The following is a 24016-nucleotide window of genomic DNA, read 5'->3' on the forward strand; positions in this document are numbered from 1 at the left end:
GCCTACTACAGTGAGACACAGCCCACAGACTACTACAGTGAGACACAGCCTACAGTGAGACACAGCCCACAGACTACTAGAGTGAGACACAGCCCACAGACTACTACAGTGAGACACAGCCCACAACCTACTACAGTGAGACACAGCCCACAGCCTACTACAGTGAGATACAGCCTACAGCCTACTACAGTGAGACACAGCCCACAGACTACTACAGTGAGATACAGCCTACAGCCTACTACAGTGAGACACAGCCTACAGCCTACTACAGTGAGATACAGCCCACAGCCTACTACAGTGAGACACAGCCCACAGACTACTACAGTGAGACACAGCCTACAGTGAGACACAGCCCACAGACTACTACAGTGAGACACAGCCTACAGTGAGACACAGCCTACAGCCTACTACAGTGAGACACAGCCCACAGCCTACTACAGTGAGACACAGCCCACAGCCTACTACAGTGAGATACAGCCCACAGCTTACTACAGTGAGACACAGCCCACAGACTACTACAGTGAGATACAGCCTACAGCCTACTACAGTGAGACACAGCCCACAGCCTACTACAGTGAGATACAGCCCACAGCCTACTACAGTGAGACACAGCCCACAGACTACTACAGTGAGATACAGCCTACAGCCTACTACAGTGAGACACAGCCCACAGCCTACTACAGTGAGATACAGCCCACAGACTACTACAGTGAGACACAGCCTACAGTCTACTACAGTGAGATACAGCCCACAGACTACTACAGTGAGACACAGCCCACAACCTACTACAGTGAGACACAGCCTACAGTCTACTACAGTCAGACACAGCCCACAGACTACTACAGTGAGACACAGCCCACAGACTACTACAGTGAGATACAGCCCACAGACTACTACAGTGAGAAACAGCCCACAGCCTACTACAGTGAGACACAGCCCACAGACTACTACAGTGAGATACAGCCCACAGACTACTACAGTGAGACACAGCCCACAGACTACTACAGTGAGACACAGCCCACAACCTACTACAGTGAGACACAGCCCACAACCTACTACAGTGAGACACAGCCCACAGACTACTACAGTGAGACACAGCCCACAACCTACTACAGTGAGACACAGCCCACAACCTACTACAGTGAGACACAGCCCACAGACTACTACAGTGAGACACAGCCCACAACCTACTACAGTGAGACACAGCCCACAACCTACTACAGTGAGATACAGCCCACAGACTACTACAGTGAGACACAGCCCACAGACTACTACAGTGAGACACAGCCTACAGTGAGACACAGCCCACAGACTACTACAGTGAGACACAGCCCGCAGACTACAACAGTGAGACACAGCCCACAGACTACTACAGTGAGACACAGCCCACAGACTACTACAGTGAGACACAGCCCACAGACTACTACAGTGAGACACAGCCTACAGTCTACTACAGTGAGATACAGCCCACAGACTACTACAGTGAGACACAGCCCACAACCTACTACAGTGAGACACAGCCTACAGTCTACTACAGTCAGACACAGCCCACAGACTACTACAGTGAGACACAGCCCACAGACTACTACAGTGAGATACAGCCCACAGACTACTACAGTGAGATACAGCCCACAGACTACTACCGTGAGACACAGCCCACAACCTACTACAGTGAGACACAGCCCACAGACTACTACAGTGAGATACAGCCCACAGACTACTACAGTGAGACACAGCCCACAACCTACTACAGTGAGACACAGCCCACAGACTACTACAGTGAGATACAGCCCACAGACTACTACAGTGAGACACAGCCCACAGACTACTACAGTGAGACACAGCCCACAACCTACTACAGTGAGACACAGCCCACAACCTACTACAGTGAGACACAGCCCACAGACTACTACAGTGAGACACAGCCCACAACCTACTACAGTGAGACACAGCCCACAGACTACTACAGTGAGACACAGCCCACAACCTACTACAGTGAGACACAGCCCACAGACTACTACAGTGAGACACAGCCCACAACCTACTACAGTGAGACACAGCCCACAACCTACTACAGTGAGATACAGCCCACAGACTACTACAGTGAGACACAGCCCACAGACTACTACAGTGAGACACAGCCTACAGTGAGACACAGCCCACAGACTGCTACAGTGAGACACAGCCCGCAGACTACAACAGTGAGACACAGCCCACAGACTACTACAGTGAGACACAGCCCACAGACTACTACAGTGAGACACAGCCCACATACTACTACAGTGAGACACAGCCTACAGTCTACTACAGTGAGATACAGCCCACAGACTACTACAGTGAGACACAGCCCACAACCTACTACAGTGAGACACAGCCTACAGTCTACTACAGTCAGACACAGCCCACAGACTACTACAGTGAGACACAGCCCACAGACTACTACAGTGAGATACAGCCCACAGACTACTACAGTGAGATACATCCCACAGACTACTACAGTGAGACACAGCCCACAACCTACTACAGTGAGACACAGCCCACAGACTACTACAGTGAGATACAGCCCACAGACTACTACAGTGAGACACAGCCCACAGACTACTACAGTGAGACACAGCCCACAACCTACTACAGTGAGACACAGCCCACAACCTACTACAGTGAGACACAGCCCACAGACTACTACAGTGAGACACAGCCCACAACCTACTACAGTGAGACACAGCCCACAGACTACTACAGTGAGACACAGCCCACAACCTACTACAGTGAGACACAGCCCACAGACTACTACAGTGAGACACAGCCCACAACCTACTACAGTGAGACACAGCCCACAACCTACTACAGTGAGATACAGCCCACAGACTACTACAGTGAGACACAGCCCACAGACTACTACAGTGAGACACAGCCTACAGTGAGACACAGCCCACAGACTACTACAGTGAGATACAGCCCACAAACTACTACAGTGAGACACAGCCTACAGTGAGACACAGCCCACAGACTACTACAGTGAGACACAGCCCACAGCCTACTACAGTGAGACACAGCCCACAGACTACTACAGTGAGACACAGCCCACAGACTACTACAGTGAGACACAGTCCACAACCTACTACAGTGAGACACAGCCCACAGCCTACTACAGTGAGATACAGCCTACAGCCTACTACAGTGAGACACAGCCCACAGACTACTACAGTGAGGCACAGCCTACAGCCTACTACAGTGAGACACAGCCTACAGCCTACTACAGTGAGATACAGCCCACAGCCTACTACAGTGAGACACAGCCCACAGACTACTACAGTGAGACACAGCCTACAGTGAGACACAGCCCACAGACTACTACAGTGAGACACAGCCTACAGTGAGACACAGCCTACAGCCTACTACAGTGAGACACAGCCCACAGCCTACTACAGTGAGACACAGCCCACAGCCTACTACAGTGAGATAGAGCCCACAGCCTACTACAGTGAGACACAGCCCACAGACTACTACAGTGAGATACAGCCTACAGCCTACTACAGTGAGACACAGCCCACAGCCTACTACAGTGAGATACAGCCCACAGACTACTACAGTGAGACACAGCCCACAGCCTACTACAGTGAGACACAGCCCACAGACTACTACAGTGAGACATAGCCCACAGCCTACTACAGTGAGATACAGCCCACAGACTACTACAGTGAGATACAGCCTACTACAGTGAGACACAGCCTACAGCCCACAGCCTACTACAGTGAGATACAGCCTACAGCCTACTACAGTGAGGCAGCCTACAGCCTACTACAGTGAGATACAGCCCACAGCCTACTACAGTGAGACACAGCCCACAGACTACTACAGTGAGATACAGCCCACAGACTACTACAGTGAGACACAGCCTACAGTGAGACACAGCCCACAGACTACTACAGTCAGACACAGCCCACAGCCTACTACAGTGAGACACCGCCCACAGACTACTACAGTGAGACACAGCCTACAGTGAGACACAGCCCACAGACTACTACAGTGAGACACAGCCCACAACCTACTACAGTGAGACACAGCCCACAGCCTACTACAGTGAGATACAGCCTACAGCCTACTACAGTGAGACACAGCCCACAGACTACTACAGTGAGATACAGCCTACAGCCTACTACAGTGAGATACAGCCTACTACAGTGAGACACAGCCCACAGCCTACTACAGTGAGATACAGCCCACAGACTACTACAGTGAGACACAGCCCACAGCCTACTACAGTGAGACACAGCCCACAGACTACTACAGTGAGACATAGCCCACAGCCTACTACAGTGAGATACAGCCCACAGACTACTACAGTGAGACACAGCCCACACACTACTACAGTGAGATACAGCCTACTACAGTGAGACACAGCCTACAGCCCACAGCCTACTACAGTGAGATACAGCCCACAGACTACTACAGTGAGGCACAGCCTACAGCCTACTACAGTGAGGCAGCCTACAGCCTACTACAGTGAGATACAGCCCACAGACTACTACAGTGAGACACAGCCTACAGCCTACTACAGTGAGATACAGCCTACAGCCTACTACAGTGAGATACAGCCTACAGCCTACTACAGTGAGATACAGCCTACTACAGTGAGACACAGCCCACAGACTACTACAGTGAGACACAGCCCACAGCCTACTACAGTGAGACACAGCCCACAGACTACTACAGTGAGACACAGCCCACAACCTACTACAGTGAGACACAGCCCACAGACTACTACAGTGAGACACAGCCCACAACCTACTACAGTGAGACACAGCCCACAACCTACTACAGTGAGATACAGCCCACAGACTACTACAGTGAGGCACAGCCTAAAGCCTACTACAGTGAGATACAGCCCACAGACTACTACAGTGAGGCACAGCCTACAGCCTACTACAGTGAGATACAGCCCACAGACTACTACAGTGAGACACAGCCCACAGACTACTACAGTGAGACACAGCCTACAGTGAGACACAGCCCACAGACTACTACAGTGAGACACAGCCTACAGTGAGACACAGCCCACAGACTACTACAGTGAGATACAGCCCACAGACTACTACAGTGAGACACAGCCTACAGTGAGACACAGCCCACAGACTACTACAGTGAGACACAGCCCACAGCCTACTACAGTGAGACACAGCCCACAGACTACTACAGTGAGACACAGCCTACAGTGAGACACAGCCCACAGACTACTACAGTGAGACACAGCCCACAACCTACTACAGTGAGACACAGCCCACAGCCTACTACAGTGAGATACAGCCTACAGCCTACTACAGTGAGACACAGCCCACAGACTACTACAGTGAGATACAGCCTACAGCCTACTACAGTGAGACACAGCCTACAGCCTACTACAGTGAGATACAGCCCACAGCCTACTACAGTGAGACACAGCCCACAGACTACTACAGTGAGACACAGCCTACAGTGAGACACAGCCCACAGACTACTACAGTGAGACACAGCCTACAGTGAGACACAGCCTACAGCCTACTACAGTGAGACACAGCCCACAGCCTACTACAGTGAGACACAGCCCACAGCCTACTACAGTGAGATACAGCCCACAGCCTACTACAGTGAGACACAGCCCACAGACTACTACAGTGAGATACAGCCTACAGCCTACTACAGTGAGACACAGCCCACAGCCTACTACAGTGAGATACAGCCCACAGCCTACTACAGTGAGACACAGCCCACAGACTACTACAGTGAGATACAGCCTACAGCCTACTACAGTGAGACACAGCCCACAGCCTACTACAATGAGATACAGCCCACAGACTACTACAGTGAGACACAGCCCACAGCCTACTACAGTGAGACACAGCCCACAGACTACTACAGTGAGACATAGCCCACAGCCTACTACAGTGAGACATAGCCCACAGCCTACTACAGTGAGATACAGCCCACAGACTACTACAGTGAGACACAGCCCACAGACTACTACAGTGAGACACAGCCTACAGCCCACAGCCTACTACAGTGAGATACAGCCCACAGACTACTACAGTGAGGCACAGCCTACAGCCTACTACAGTGAGACAGCCTACAGCCTACTACAGCGAGATACAGCCCACAGACTACTACAGTGAGACACAGCCCACAGCCTACGACAGTGAGATACAGCCTACAGCCTACTACAGTGAGATACAGCCTACAGCCTACTACAGTGAGATACAGCCTACTACAGTGAGATACAGCCCACAGCCTACTACAGTGAGATACAGCCTACAGCCTACTACAGTGAGATACAGCCTACTACAGTGAGATACAGCCCACAGACTACTACAGTGAGATACAGCCTACAGCCTACTACAGTGAGATGCAGCCTTCAGCCTACTACAGTGAGATGCAGCCTTCAGCCTACTACAGTGAGATACAGCTTAAAGCCTACTACAGTGAGATACAACCTACTACAGTGAGATGCAGCCTACAGCCTGCTACAGTGAGATGCAGCCTACAGCCTACAGCCTACTACAGTGAGATACAGCCTGCATCCTTCAGACTACTATGGTGAGATGCAGCCTACAGCCTACTACAGTGAGATGCAGGCTACAGCCTACTACAGTGAGATGCAGCCTACAGCCTACTACAATGAGATGCAGGCTACAGTCTACAGCCTACTACAGTGAGATGCAGGCTACAGCCTACAGCATACTACAGTGAGATGCAGGGTACAGCCTACAGCATACTACAGTGAGATGCAGCCTACAGCCTACTACAGTGAGATGCAGGCTACAGTCTACAGCCTACTACAGTGAGATGCAGGCTACAGCCTACAGCATACTACAGTGAGATGCAGGCTACAGCCTACAGCATACTACAGTGAGATGCAGGCTACAGCCTACTACAGTGAGATGCAGCCTACAGCCTACTACAGTGAGATGCAGGCTACAGTCTACAGCCTACTACAGTGAGATGCAGGCTACAGTCTACAGCCTACTACAGTGAGATGCAGCCTACAGCCTACTACAGTGAGATGCAGGCTACAGTCTACAGCCTACTACAGTGAGATGCAGGCTACAGCCTACAGCATACTACAGTGAGATGCAGCCTACAGCCTACTACAGTGAGATGCAGCCTACAGCCTACTACAGTGAGATGCAGGCTACAGCCTACAGCATACTACAGTGAGATGCAGGCTACAGCCTACAGCATACTACAGTGAGATGCAACCTACAGCCTACAGCATACTACAGTGAGATGCAGGCTACAGACTACTACAGTGAGATGCAGCCTACAGCCTACTACAGTGAGATGCAGGCTACAGTCTACAGCCTACTACAGTGAGATGCAGGCTACAGCCTACAGCCTACTACAGTGAGATGCAGCCTACAGCCTACTACAGTGAGATGCAGCCTACAGCCTACAGCCTACTACAGTGAGATGCAGCCTACAGCCTACTACAGTGAGATGCAGCCTACAGCCTACAGCCTACTACAGTGAGATGCAGCCTACAGCCTACAGCCTACTACAGTGAGATACAGCCTGCATCCTTCAGACTACTATGGTGAGATGCAGCCTACAGCCTACTACAGTGAGATGCAGGCTACAGCCTACAGCATACTACAGTGAGATGCAGGCTACAGCCTACAGCATACTACAGTGAGATACAGGCTACAGTCTACAGCCTACTACAGTGAGATACAGCCTACAGCCTACTACAATGAGATGCAGGCTACAGTCTACAGCCTACTACAGTGAGATACAGCCTACAGTCTACAGCCTACTACAGTGAGATACAGCCTACAGCCTACTACAATGAGATGCAGGCTACAGCCTACTACAGTGAGATACAGCCTACAGCCTACTACAATGAGATGCAGGCTACAGCCTACTACAGTGAGATACAGCCTACAGCCTACTACAATGAGATGCAGGCTACAGCCTACTACAGTGAGATACAGCCTACAGCCTACAGCCTACTACAATGAGATGCAGGCTACAGCCTACAGCCTACTACAATGAGATGCAGCCTACAGCCTACTACAGTGAGATACAGCCTACAGCCTACTACAATGAGATGCAGCCTACAGCCTACTACAGTGAGATACAGCCTACAGCCTACTACAGTGAGATGCAGCCTACAGCCTACAGCCTACTACAGTGAGATACAGCCTACAGCCTACAGCCTACTACAGTGAGATACAGCCTACAGCCTACTACAATGAGATGCAGGCTACAGTCTACAGACTACTACAGTGAGATGCGTCCTACAGTCTACAGCCTGCACAGCTGCTTTGCCAAACAAATAGGCCTATAAGCTCGCTTCAATCATGGAAAATCATGCCGGTCATGAGTTCAGCAACACGTTGTGATATGGCACAATACACTTACAGTATGTCAATTAAATTTAATCAACGAAGCAATGCCAGCCCACCATAAACACGTTTACGTACAGTTCCCTTTACAACCACGATAGGCTACCAAGAAAACCATAATAGAAAGTATTTTTTCTATGATGAAGCATACTGATATTTAGCTATTTCCAGGGGTGCCATTTGGGTTCTTGCATTGGAATGATATAGAATTCTGCTTATATCACGCTATACTACAATACACGTAAAAGTTCAAAGGCCGACACCATTGAGTGCATTTGACCAAGTAATGACAAGTTGCAGCGAAATCTCCGCTGCACTCTATCAGCGCCATGGACAGCGCCCTACACATTAAAACAAGGCAGTTGAAAAGTCATTTTGCAATTCCATAGCCTAGATTTTTGTTGAAATGGCGCCACTAGCTATACCACCAACATTTTGACAAAACTCCACCAGCTAGATTGTTTCTTACTTTTTCAGAAGAGTTGCAGCCTCCTTAGTGCTCTTTGGAACTTCCTGAGTAAACATCTTCTTGTATGATCACCCTCAAATGCCAGTTGGATTAGTTTAGATTTCCTCGGGTGTAGCATTCTTCTATTGTGCTGACTGAACAAGTTTGTCAAAGTGGAAAATTAGGAAGATTAGGAGAGAGGCCCAGAGAATCGTTGCAGGATATCAAGTGGGGTCCATTTATCCTCGAAGCTGGAGGTTGGAGCTGTAGCGGGCGATTTAAGTCTGCAAAAACTAGTGAGCGACATTGAACTCGGCTTTAATCAAGTCTGTTTTACTTAGATCCAGCAGTGGTTTTTACCTTTTTCACATCTAGAAAGTCATTGCTCTCTGGGTTAAGGGCACACAGGGCCTCCACCAATTGACTGTTGCATTTGCTGAATCGTTCTGACATTTCACCAACGACAGCATCCAACATGCTTTTACACTCCTCTGTCCTGCTGGCCTACTGTACTGTCCACCACATATTGTTGGAGATTTGTACTTACATAATGTCATCATTTGTTTGAGTCAGTGCCACTGGCACTGTGCCCAAATGGCTTCGAAATCGCTGTCACACCTCAGCTTATCGACGCACTAGAACACATTGCGGACCACTTTGACTCCAGTGTAAAGATCTGTTGCTTTGGCCTGGAGTAATTTGTTTGGAGGATTGAGAAGATTGAGGGTTATGTGCACCATGGTGGATGTAAACTTAAAGCCATGGTCTGTCACCGCAGTAGGCAGCCCTGAAGCCTCAAGTCTTACTTCTGGGTTGTACACACACGTGTTTTCAATGTCAGAGAGGAACTTCACAATGCTGTCAACCACTGACACAGTAGCCAGTTGTCCCCTTCTCCGTTTGGCTTTGTCTGGGTACTCTGAGGAAGGCAATTAGGCCCACCCATTTGGGAGTCAGGCCGACCCAATGGAGAGCCAGGCTCAGCCAATCAGAATTCGTTTTTACCCACAAAAAGGCTTTATTACAGAGAGAAATACTCATTCGCAAATCTTGCTGCTGTGATGGTACACTATGGTCTTTCACCCAGTAGATATTGGAGTTTATCAAAATTGGATTTGTTTTTCTTTGTGGGTCTGTGTAATCTGAGGGAAATATGTGTATCTATTATCGTCATACATTTGGCAGGAGGTTAGGAAGTGCAGCTCAGTTTCCACCTCATTTTCCACCTCAGTCTGCACATAGCATGTCTTCTCTTGAGAGCCAGGTCTGCCTACGGCGGCCTCTATCAATATCAGGCTATGCTCACTTTGTCTGTACATAATCAAAGCTTTCCTTAATTTTAGGTCAGTCATAGTGGTCAGGTATTCTGAAACAGTGTACTCTCTGTTTAGGGCCAAAAACGATTTTGATAATTAGCGGATATCGGCCTAATTCTCCTCTGCATGCATTATTTCGTGTTTTACGTTGTACACGGATGTGGGTGTCCCATTTCGTGAATTCTTGGTTGGTGAGCGGACCCCAGACCTCACAACCATGAAGGGCAATGGGTTCTATAACTGATTCTAGTATTTGTAGCCAGATCACAATTGATAATTAGAATTTTATGTTCCTTTTGATGGTGAAGAAGGCCCTTCTTGCCTTGTCCCTTTTCACAGCTTTGTAGAAGTTACCTGTGGCACTGATGTTTATATATATTTTGTGTGCTCTCTCTCTCTCTCTCTCTCTCTCTCTCTCTCTCTCTCTCTCTCTCTCTCTCTCTCTCTCTCTCTCTCTCTCTCTCTCTCTCTCTCATCAGGGAATCTCTTGGCCTGCCTATGTCTGAGCCTCAGACCCCAGTGGCCCCTGTTTTATATTTAATCTAGAATCATAAGCGATCATAAGGCAACTCCTGTTTCCCTCTGGGCATACCCTATACAGGTGCATGATAATGGTCCAGTCTAAATCAAAACAAATGTCACACATGTATTATTTAGTAAAGTCAAGATTATTTCAAGAATAGTCTGATGGGTGACAATATTAGCCTATTACATGGGAATGATATACTATCACTTGTGAATGATGCCCAGCATAAGAAACAATGCATTGTCCGCTAAATGAACTAGTGTTTTTTTTATTTCATCTTTATTTAACCAGGTAGGCAAGTTGAGAACAAGTTCTCATTGCGACCTGGCCAAGAATAAAGCAAAGCAGTTCGACACATACAACAACACAGAGTTACACATGGAGTAAAACAAACATACAGTCAATAATACAGTAGAATAAAAGTATATATACAGTGTGTGCAAATGAGGTAAGATAAGGGAGGTAAGGCAATAAATAGGCCACGGTGGCGAAGTAATTACAATATAGCAATTAAACATGGGAGTGATTGATGTGCAGAAGATGAATGTGCAAGTAGAGATACTGGGGTGCAAAGGAGCAACAGTGTAGCCCACAGCCATTTGGCATAGCCACATCAGGACCTAACATAAGGACAACTCATAGTATGCTATTCTTTTCTTCTGAAATAGAATACATTTTCTTCAAATCAAACTTCTTTAGACCTGTCTAAAATAAATAATGGATTTATTGTGAAAGTGTAGGCTATATTAAATGGATTTATTAGACTAAAATGGCTTGTAGGCTATGTCTGGAAGCCAGGAGATGCTAAATGGAGGAGGAGGAATGCTGCCTATGACCCCAAGAACACCATCCCCACCGTCAAACATGGAGGTGGAAACATAATGCTTTGGGGGTGTTTTTCTGCTAAGGGGACAGGACAACTTCACAGCATCAAAGGGACGATGGACGGGGCCATGTACCGTCAAATCTTGGGTGATAACCTCCTTCCCTCAGCCAGGGCATTGAAAATGGGTCGTGGATGGGTATTCCAGCATGACAATGACCCAAAACACATGGCCAAGGCAACAAAGGAGTGGCTCAAGAAGAAGCACATTAAGGTCCTGGAGTGGCCTAGCCAGTCTCCAGACCTTAATCTCATTGAAAATCTGTGGAGGGTGTTGAAGGTTCGAGTTGCCAAACATCAGGCTCGAAACCTTAATGACTTGGAGAAGATCTCCAAAGAGGAGTGGGACAAAATACCTCCTGAGATGTGTGCAAACCTGGTGGCCAATTACAAGAAACATCTGACCTCTGTGATTGCCAACAAGCGTTTTGCCACCAAGTACTAAGTCATGTTTTGCAGAGGGGTCAAATACTTATTTCCCTGATTAAAATGCAAATGAGTTTATAACATTTTTGACATGTGTTTTCTGGATTTTTGTTGTTGTTATTCTGTCTCTCACTGTTCAAATAAACTTACCATTAAAATGATTGACTGATCATTTCTTTGTCAGTGGGCAAACGTACAAAATCAGCAGGGGATCAAATACTTTTTTCCCTCACTGTATATACTGTATACTGTATCGTTCACTATCTATTCTTTACTATCTATTGCATCTTAGCCGCTCTGTCACTGCTCATCCATATATTTTATAATTATATATTCTCATCCCATTCCTTTACTCGACTGTGTGTATTAGGTTTTGTAGTGGAATTGTTAGATATCACCTGTTAGATACTGCTGCACTTTCAGATCTAGAATTATAAGCATTTCACTACACTCGCAATAACATCTGCTAACCATGTGTATGTGACCAATAACATTTAATTTAATTTAATTTGGTCTGCTTCAGTGTGCAGCTCCCAACATTGTTGGCTCAATAATTCAACATTATTCTCAGGAAATATTCTAGAAGTATGGAAATCATCTCTTGTGCTGCTGCGCCATAAGAGTGGGCATAGTAGGGATCTTCATCATTATCGCCCCATTTCAAGGCTGCCTTCTTGAAACAAATCAAATGTATTTATTTATAAAAGCCCTTCTTACCTCAGCTGATATCTCAAAGTCCAGAAACCCAGCCTAAAACCCCAAACAGCAAGCAATGCAGGTGTAGAAGCACGGTGGCTAGGAAACACTCCCTAGAAAGGACAAAACCCAGGAAAAAACCTATAGAGGAACCAGGTTATGAGGGGTGGCCAATCCTCTTCTGGCTGTGCCGGTTGGAGATTATAACAGAACATGGCCAAGATGTTCAAATGTTCATAAATGACCAGCAGGGTCAAATAATAGTAATCACAGTGGTAAGTGGTTGTCGAGGGTGCAGCCTTGGTAAATGTATACCTTTTTAATCTGAGAAATGTATTCTGAATGTAAACCGGTCAGGGTTTAGGCCTGGGCAGAGCACTAGTACAGCAACCACTGGAGTTATTAATGATCTTGTCAATGCTTCAGACACTACAATGAAATGTGCTGCTTTGTTTGTGGACCTGTCTAAAGCTTTTAACACTGTTGATCATGTTATTTTATATTGCATTATACAAGGCACATTTGTAAAAGAGACCTATATAAGGCGTTATATAAGGAAGAGGAGGCTATTTGGGTCATATTGTTCTCAGATAATAAAATAAAGAAAAAATCCTCTTCCCGTGCAACCCTGCCTCTATGTTACACAAAATGCACGATAAGCATGATTTTCACTGATGAATGATGTGGTGAAGAGCTGCACCGCACGCACGCACGCACGCACGCACGCACACACACACACACACACACACACACACACACACACACACACACACACACACACACACACACACACACACACACACACACACACACACACACACACACACACACACCACTCTTTACATCAGTCATTTTTCACATTGATTATTTGATGTATAGAGTTATTAGAGAGGTGGGAGTCATAAAGCCCAATATCTACTAATCTCACTGGCAGAAAACAAGCACTCCCATTTACAACCTTCGTGCGAACTAGATACTGTAGCCCAGCCACACACTCCCCTCAGAGCCTTTCTTTACCTTAAAGGCCCAGTAAAGTCCAAATTCAACATCTAACTAACACTGTAAAGGTGTGAAAAAATGTATCGGTGTTAATTCTTGATAGTTGCTGGTTGAAAATACAAATCTACACATGAACTTCTAATCAGCAGGTTCTCATGGGCGGGAGTTTCAGCTTTCCATGGTTACATCACCTTGCGGTAAATTGGTTAATAGACCAATAACAAAGAGAGTTCCAAACCTCTCTGCCAATAACAGCTAGTTTTCCATTTTCCCCTCCCCAGTCAGACCACTCCCAGACAGTCCTAGCAAAATTCTTGCTTGAGAATCGTTTTTTTGCAACAACAAAAATAGCTATTTTTGGCCGTTTAAAAGGAAATCTATTACAGTAAAAGGTACTTAATTGTTACCCAGAAATGATTTGATATTGACATAACGGCTGTAGCTTTTACTCTGATTAAAACAAATAAACCTGATCCCTGCCTCCTGCTTTCCTTCTGGAACCATCCGTTTTCCTGTCCCCCTTCACACCTCCATACATGCCTCTCTGTCCCCCTCTCCTCTCCCTCTTTTTCTCCCCCTCTCCCTCTATCTTACAGAAGCTTATAGAAATGTTTTTAGTGCCTTAGGGATTTACCCGGACTCCAAACAGGTAGTTACAGTGCTGGAGAAAACATTGTAGGGATCGGTTACAACTTTCACCATCTCCTCCTCTCTGTTTTCCTCTCTATGCCTCTCTCTCTCTCGCTCTCTGTCAGTTCAATTCCATTTCATTTCAAAGGGCTTTATTTTAATGGGAAATATATGTTTACATTGCCATAGCAAGTGAAATAGATAACAAGCAAAAGTGAAGTAAACATTACACTCACAAAAGTTCCAAAGGAATATTCTGTCTTTCTCTCCCTCTCTCTGTCTCCGCTCACACATGTTCCATCTGTCAGACCAGGCTCAATGAGACATGTGCCAAATGTGCTGTGAGACTGTGAATGTGAAATGTGCGAAATGTGAATGTCGCCTTTTCACACACTCACATACGCATGCACGCAGGCACACACGTGTGGAAAAACACGCAGACACACACAGAGAAGAGCAGTGGGTTTGAGTTTGGTTGGCAGAGCGAGCAGGTAGCACTAATTAGACAGAGTTATACTGTACGGGCATTCATAAAAACGGTTGGTTCAACTTCAGAGCTAAAAATATATTTTTTAAAATATTGTCTGCCAAATGGAAGAACTTTCAAACCTCTCTCTCTGTGTTCCCTGCCTGACCATCTCTGTCTCCATCTCACTCTCTGTCTATGTCCATGTCTCTGTCTGTCTCCGTCTATCTGTCTCTGTCCGTTCGTCCGTCTGTCCGCCTGTCTGTCTGTCTGTCTGTCTGTCTGTCTGTCTGTCTGTCTGTCTGTCTGTCTGTCTGTCTGTCTGTCTGTCTGTCTGTCTGTCTGTCTGTCTGTCTGTCTGTCTGTCTGTCTGTCTCCGTTTGTCTGTATGTATGTATGTATGTCTGTCTGTCTCCGTTTGTCTGTATGTCCGTCTGTCTGTCTCCGTCGGTCTGTATGTCTGTCTCCGTCTGTCTTTCCAACTTTTTATCTTTCTCTTCTTCTTTTTGACACTTACATTGTCAAATTAACCATATAACCATGATGGTCCAATAAGAAATATTTTATTTTCTTGCCTTTATTTAACTAGGCAAGTCAGTTAAGAACACGCACACACACACACACACACACACACACACACACACACACACACACACACACACACACACACACACACACACACACACACACACACACACACACACACACACACACACACACAAATGCAACAACAGAGCTATCTGCCTGCATGTCTCAACCTTTTGTGTGTGAGCTTCCTGTCTTACCACATGTTGTACTGGGAACCAACTAAGCAAAGCAGCGTTAAAGTGGAGCAGTCGGCTGTATGCTACACTGCTCAGCTCCTTCCATATTGTCAAATACTTGACTTACATACCAATCAGTAACACATTATTCAGCTGAGCCAGGATGATTCAGTCACTGACACACACTGTGGGTGCCGTGCACTTCTAGAACCTCTGATCAGTATTCTGTTCTGGAACACATGGGAACAGAACATTACCATTATAGACTGGTGTTGCCCTCTAGCTGTCCACCTACACTTCAACTCTCCCACACCACAAACTATCAGAACCCCTTACTACTCACTTAGGAGTTGTATTGCCTTTTTGTGACCTTGTCCAGTCGATTTGAAAGTCAAATGAACTTTCAGTCCATATTAATCATTATCGGTTTGCAGAGGGCGGCATGTCTAAAACACTCTCTATGCAGCCTATACTGTGAAAGTCAAATCCAGAAGCTGGCTTTTCTTGATCTCCTGAAGTATCCTGTAGCTCCCACAGCATCAATCTGTCCACTCAATCTCTCTATAACTCCCCTTTCAGCAGTTCAGCCTTTATAGCACGATTAAAGACATGCAACAATACAGGTGAAATCTTTGTCCCACAATAGCATACCTTGCCAAAACAACCTATTAAATGTTAATAGAGCCGACAACACCTCATTGCACACACTGATACAGCCATTACTCACCGACCCGCATTACACACAGTTGTGTAGCTGATTGATTTGCATTGAGGGTTCTCTCCTTGAGTCATGGTCAATTCAGGTTGGTTCGACTTGCACACCTCTTTGTATTTACACAATAGACCATCAAGGCCAAGGGTGTTGTTGGGTTTAGGGCCGGTTCTAGTCTTTTGGGGGCCTTAAGCAAGATTTAGTTGGTGAAGAGAAAAATATACGTTTTAATCTACATTTCCTGCAATTCTACACATTTTGCCAATGACTTATGCCATGTTAATGATATCTGAATGAGAGTGACTAATAAAATCAATGAGGGCCCCATGGAGTTCAGGGCCCCTGGGCACGTCCCCTGTGTAACCGGGCGGTATTAGACCATGATTACTAAGTGAGTACCATGATTAACTGTAGACAGCTGGCTAGACTAATTTACCAATAAAAAACATTGTTCGCTGACTGTCAGTGACTGACATAACAATAGAAAAATTGTTGATGCACAAATTTCTAATTTGCACCTTGTTTATTCTATTATTCTAACTGGGGGGAGGGGGGGGGCTTAACAGCGTGGGGCCCTAGGCGACCGTTTATGTCTCTTATGCCTGGAGCCGGCCCTAGTTGGGTTCAATCAATCAAATGTATTCATTAAGCCCTTTTTACCTCAGCACATGTCACAAGTGCTATACAGAAACCCAACCTGAAACTCCAAACAACAAGCAATGCAGATGTAGAAGCATGGTGGCTAAGAAAAACTCCCTAGAAAGGCAGGGACCTAGGAGGAAACTTAGAGAGGAACCAGGCTCTAAGAGTACATGGCCATGAAGGCCTTGAACATGTTCAAACGTTCATAGATGACCAGCAGTGTCAAATATTAATCACGGTGGTTGTAGAGGGTGCAACAGGTCAGGTGGCTATATCAGTTGGCTTTTCATTGCCGAGCATTCAGAGGTCGAGACAGCAGGTGGGGTAGAGAGAGAGAGAGTCGAAAACAGCAGGTCCCGGACAAGGTGAACAGGTCAGCTTGAGGCAGCGCGTGAGATGGGGTTAAGAGCAGGTGAGTCTGGGAAGGGGTGATGCTGTGGATGTTTGTGTGTGTCTGTATGTTGTTGTTTGTACATTTGAAGTCGGAAGTTTACATACACCTTAGCCAAAGACATTTGAACTCAGTTTTCACAATTCCTGACATTTACTCATTGTATAAATTCCCGGTCTTAGGTCAGTTAGGATCACCACTTTATTTTAAGAATGTGAAATTAGATCTATTTCAGCTTTTATTTCTTTCATCACATTCCCAGTGGGTCAGAAGTTTACATACACTCAATTAGTATTTGGTAGCATTGCCTTTAAATTGTTTAACTTGGGTGAAGCGTTTTGGGTAGCCTTCCGCAAGCTTCCCACAATAAGCTATGTGGATTTTGGCCCATTCCTCCTGATAGAGCTGGTGTAACTGAGTCAGGTTTGTAGGCCTCCTTGCTCGCACACGCTTTTTCCATTCTGCTCACAAATTCTTTATAGGATTGAGATCAGGGCTTTGTGATGGCCACTCCAATATATTGACTTTGTTGTCCTTAAGCCATTTTGCCACAACATTGGAAGTTTGCTTGGGGTCATTGTCCATTTGGAAGACCCATTCGCGACCAAGCTTTAACTTCCTGACTGATGTCTTGAGCTGTTGCTTCATTATGTCCACATAATGTTACTGCCTCATGATGCCATCTATTTTGTGAAGTGCACCAGTCCCTCCTGCAGCAAAGCATCTCCACAACATGATGCTGCCAACCCCGTGCTTCACGGTTGGGATGGTGTTCTTCGGCTTGCAAGCCTCCCCCTTTTTCCTCCAAACATAATGATGGTCATTATGGCCAAGCAGTTCTATTTTTGTTTCATCAGACCAGAGGACATTTCTCCAAAAAGTACGATCTTTGTCACAATGTGCAGTTGCAACCGTAGTCTGGCTTTTTCATGGTGGGCTTGGAGCAGTGGCTTCTTCCTTGCTGAGCGGCCTTTAAGGTTATGTCGATATTGGACTCATTTTTACTGTGGATATAGATACTTTTGTACCTGTTTCCTTCAGCATCTTCACAAGGTCCTCTTCTGTTGTTCTGGGATTGTTTGCACTTTTCGCACCAAAGTACGCTCATCTCTAGGAGACAGAACGCGTCTCCTTCCTGAGCGGTATGATGGCTGCGTGGTCCCATGATGTTTATACTTGCGTACTATTGTTTGTACAGATGAACGTGGTACCTTCAGGCATTTGGAAATTGCTCCTAATGATGAACCACACTTGTGGAGGTCTACAATTGTTTTTCTGAAGTCTTGACTGATTTCTTTTGATTTTCCTATAATGTCAAGCAAAGAGGCACTGAGTTTGAAGGTAGGCCTTGAAATACATCCACAGGTACACCTCCAATTGACTCAAATGATGTCAATTAGGCTATCAGAAGCTTCTAAAGCCATGACATCATTTTCTGAAATGTTCCAAGCTGTTTAAAGGTACAGTCAACTTAGTGTATGTAAACTTCTGACCCATTGGAATTATAAGTGAAATAATCTGTCTGTAGACAATTGTTGGAAAAATTACTTGTGTCATGCACAAAGTAGATGTCCTAACCGACTTGCCAAAACTATAGTTTGTTATTAACAAGAAATTTGTGGTGTGGTTGAAAAACGAGTTTTAATGACTCCAACAAAAGTGCATGTAAACTTCCGTCTTCAACCTGTATGTGCATGTTTTGTCAAGTTAAAAAAAAGTTTTAAAAATATAGATCCAATCGGTTACTTTTGATTTTCAATAGAGAAAAAAGTAGTCCAATAATAGGATTCCAATAGGATTCTGATAAAGGTGACACAAAATCCTATAGGATTCTATTGGAAAAATCTCTAAAACTATCAGATTTTGGACTAGGGGATCATATCCACACAAGTTCCAAATGTATACTGAACAAAAATATAAATGCAAGTTGTAAAGTGATTCATGAGATGAAATAAAAGATCTCAGAAATGTTTCATACGCACAAAAAAACACATTTCTTTAAAATGTTGTGCACAAATTTGTTTACATCCCTGTTAGTGAAACTTCCTCCTTTGCCAAAATAATCCATCCACTTGACAGGTGTGGTATATCAAGAAGCTGATTAAAACTTCTTAGGGCTGCAATCCCTTTAACGGGATCGATATGACAACAGCCAGTGAAAGTGCAGGGCGCCAAATTCAAAACAACAGAAATCTCATAATTAAAATTCCTCAAGCATAGAAATATCTTATACCATTTTAAAGGTAATCTTGTTGTTAATCCCACCAAAGTGTCCAATTTCAAATAGGCATTACAGTGAAAGCACCACAAACGATTATGTTAGGTCAGAGCCAAGCCACAGAAAAACACAGCCATTTTTCCAGCCAAAGAGAGGAGTCATAAAAAGCACAAATAGAGATGAAATTAATCACTAACCTTTGATGATCTTCGTCAGATGACACTCATAGGACTTCATGTTACACAATACATGTATGTTTTGTTCGGTAAAAGTTCATATTTATATAAAAAAATCTCAGTATACTTTGGGCGTTATGTTCAGTAGTTCCAAAAACTCTGGTGAATTTGCAGAGAGCTACAACAATTTACAGAAATACTCATCATAAATGTTGATGAAAATACAAGTGTTATACATGGAATTAAAGATATACTTCTCCTTAATGCAACCGCTGTGTCAGCTTTCAAAAAAGCTCTACGGAAAATCAAACCATGCTATAATCTGAGAACAGCGCTCAGAGAACAAAAACATATATCCATGTTGGAGTCAACAGAAGTCAGAAATAACATGATAAATATTCACTTACCTTTGATGATCTTCATCAGAATGCAGTCCCAGGAATCCCAGGTCCACAATAAATGTTTGATTTGTTTGATAATGTCCATCATTTATGTCCAAGTAGCTACTTTTGTTAGCGCGTTTGGTAAACAAATCAAAACTCACGAAGCACGTTCACTAGTTGCAGACGAAATGTCAAAAAGTTCCATTACAGACTGTAGAAACTTGTCAAACGATGTATGGAATCAATCGTTAGGATGTTTTAACATAAATCTTCAATAATATTCCAACCAGAGAATTCCTTTGTCTTCAGAAAAGCAAAGAAACGGGAGATACCTCTCATGTGAATTGCGCGTGACCAGCGCATGACTGCTGCCAGACCTCTGACTCAATCCACTCTCATTCGGCCCCACTTCACAGCCTCAAACAAGTTTCTAAAGACGGTTGACATCTAGTGGAAACCTTAGGAAGTGCAAGATGACCAATATCCCACTGTAACTTCAATAGGGGCTGAGTTGAAAATCTACCAACCTCAGATTTCCCACTTCCTGGTTGGATTTTTTCTCAGGTTTTTGCCTGCCATATGAGTTCTGTTATACTCACAGACATCATTCAGTTTTAGAAACTTCAGAGTGTTTTCTATCCAATAATAATACTAATATGTATATATTAGCAACTGGGACTGAGGGGCAGGCAGTTTACTCTGGGCGCTACTCGATACTGCCCCTGCAGCCATAAAAAGATAAATAGCATGATCATTACACAGGTGCACCTTGTGCTGGGGGCATTAAAAGACCACTCTAAAATGTGCAGTTTTGTCACACAACACAATGCCACAGACCTCTCAAGTTGTGAGGGAGCGTGCAACAAGCATGCTGACTGCAGGAATGTCCACCAGAGCTGTTGCTAGAGAATACAATGTTCATTTCTCTCCAACGTCCTTTTAAGAATTTCCTTATATTTCCTTATATGAACTGTAAGTCAGTAAAATCGTTGAAATTGGTGCATGCTGTGTTTATATTTGTGTTCAGTATAACTGAATCATCAGAACAAGAAACACCCTTTGATACTAAACGATCATTCGTTTTCCTGATGGAAGCTCAGTATGCACAAACAAGAAAGCAATTTGAACATCTGTCTTTTCCTCTGATTAAAATATGCATACCAATACCGTAGAGTGTGCCAAGAAGGAAATGAGAGGAATCATCTGGGTGTTTGACATAAAGAATTACTAAGAATTACTTACTAAAGAATTTACTACCTTCTTACTTAATAACAAGCATCCATTTATAAGGCTGGTCATCAACATAAATATAAAATGTAATGATTGAAGATTTTCAAGATTCTTTTCCTTATTAGATGAACGATATGAAAAGCCATCAAAGCCATTTTAGATTTTGTCTCCGTCTGTCTATTATTAATACTTTATGAGTGTATATCTGGATAATTATCGGGGTTCATAAATGTATTAATCAACATCAAAAGAGTTTGGTTAGTGTGGCAGAACACACACACACACACACACACACACACACACACACACACACACACACACACACACACACACACACACACACACACACACACACACACACACACACACACACACACACCGAGGTGAGTCCACACACCAAGGTGAGTCTATATCTTCTCCCTGCCTCTCTTGGCTCTCACCTTTCTGTCAGTGCATGGTCATCCTACTCACGCGTGTCCTGCCCTTTCTCTGAGTGTCCCTACAGCAGGGGGAAGGAAGTAGGGAGAAATGGTTGGAGTGATAACCAAATCCTATAAAAATCTCAAAACTGGGCTTAGGGGTGTACATGAAAAGAACAGAAAGGTCCACACACTATATACTCTTCATACCACCTTAGTTTTTATATTTTTTATTTAACCTTTATTTAACTAGGCAAGTTAGTTATTAAGAACAAATTCTTATTTACAATGACAGCCTACCCCGGCCAAACCCGGACGATGCTGGGCCAATTGTGCGCAGCCCTATGGGACTCCCAGTCACAGCCGGATGTGATATTGTAATGCGCAGAGCATGGCAGGTGTTTATTTCGCCTTCACATAAGGCAGGAATCGTGGTCACAGGCAGGCAATTGTCATACACAGGTAGGCAAACAGGCAGGTGAAACAAAACTAGGACTGAAGGCTATAACTGGTTATCACAAACGAGCTAGGAAAAGGCTTAGTAGAGTCGAAACGAACAATACCTCATAAAGGCACAAACAGAATGAACTCAACTAAATAAGGAGCTGATGAGATCAGGTGAGTAACTAACACAGGTGAAATCAATGAACAGGGCTATGTTCACGAACACAATGAACAGAACACAAGGTTGACTAAGAAATTAAATACAGAACCTTACCGTACCCCCCCCCCCCCCACCCCCTCCTGTCGACCACCGGAGTGTGGAGTAGGCGGGCTGGGAAGTAGAGGCAGCCGCCTACCTTGGGGGCGAGGTCCGACAGGCTGGTTGGACAAGGTCGTGGACTGACCCGACATTCTGCGTTGATCAGTTTGGGGGTCGATCCCGAGGTCGGGGAGCGGGACGGTCCAGACGGTTACGGTGGAATGCCTGAATCATCTCTGGGTCGAGGATGTCCTAGTCAGGGACCCAGGACCGGTCTTCAGGCCCGTATCCTTCCCAGTCCACTAGATAGTGGATGCGGTCTCTCAGGCTTTTGGAATCAAGGATGGCCTGAATGGCGTAGGCAGGTTCCCCTCCAACGTCCAGCGGTGGGGGCACACTGTGGGTTGAGACTGGAGGATGAAGAGGACTGGAGGATGAAGAAGACTGGAGGATGAAGAGGACTGGAGGATGAAGAGGACTGGAAGATGAAGAGGACTGGAAGATGAAGAGGACTGGAGGATGAAGAGGACTGTAGGATGAAGAGGACTGGAGGATGAAGAGGACTGGAGGATGAAGAGGACTGGAGGGTGAAGAGGACTGGAGGATGAAGAGGACTGGAGGATGAAGAGGACTGGAGGTGGCCAGTTTCAATAGAGACACATGGAAGGACGAGGAGATTTTATACTGATGGGGTAACTGGAGGCGATACGTGACATGGTTGATGTGATGGGTTCTTGAAGGGAGGACAGAACTTTTTGCAGGGGAGGCGGAGCCGGATGCCTCTAGTAAAGAGCCACACAAGCTGTCCGGGGTGAAAGAGTGGCGTAGGTTGGCGGTGTCTGTCGGCAAAGCGCTTCTGGGTATTAGAGGCTTCCTGCAGATGCCGGTGAGCAGTCTTCCATACCACCATATACCACCTTATACCACCCCATACCACCTTATAGCACCTCATACCACCTAATACCACCCCACCTTATACAAACAGACAGCTGTGGTAACATTATACCACCTTATATCACCCCATACCACCTTATAGCACCTCATACCACCTTATACCACCCCACCTTATACAAACAGACATACCACCTTATACCACCCCATACCACCTTATACCACCTCATATCACATTATACATCCTTATACCACTGTATAGCACCTCATACCACCTTATCCCACCTCATACCACCTTATAGCACCTCATACCACCTTATAGCACCTTATACCACCTCATAGCACCTTATAGCTGGGGCGGCAGGTAGCCTAGTGGTTAGAGCGTTGGCCTAGTAACCAAAAGGTTGCTAGATCAAATCCCTGAGCTGACAAGGTAAAAATCTGTCATTCTGCCCCTGAACCCACTGTTCTTGGGCTGTCATAGTAAGTAAGAATTTGTTCTTAATTGACTTGCCTGGTTAAATAAAGGTAAAAAATAATACAAATATCACCTTGTACCACTTTTAACCTCCTTAATGACAACATTTCAATCCAGAGTATCATCCGGTCAAACAATGTCATCAAATGTGATATACAGCGCATGTAGTGTGCTGGCCTTTCTGTACTTAACTAAAAGTCTGTTTGAAAACAATGTTCGTTTTTAGGCCAACCGTTCGGAC

The 24016-nt window shown here is 45.2% G+C and overlaps 1 protein-coding gene across 1 annotated transcript in view; it reads right to left on the minus strand.

Moving 5' to 3' along the window:
* LOC115124849 (vasopressin V2 receptor-like) overlaps positions 1–24016 on the minus strand; it is a 69479-nt gene that overhangs the window by 44609 nt on the left and 854 nt on the right. The window lies entirely within an intron of this gene.

Source organism: Oncorhynchus nerka, linkage group LG7, assembly GCF_034236695.1.
Source record: "Oncorhynchus nerka isolate Pitt River linkage group LG7, Oner_Uvic_2.0, whole genome shotgun sequence".
Lineage (NCBI taxonomy): Eukaryota > Metazoa > Chordata > Actinopteri > Salmoniformes > Salmonidae > Oncorhynchus > Oncorhynchus nerka.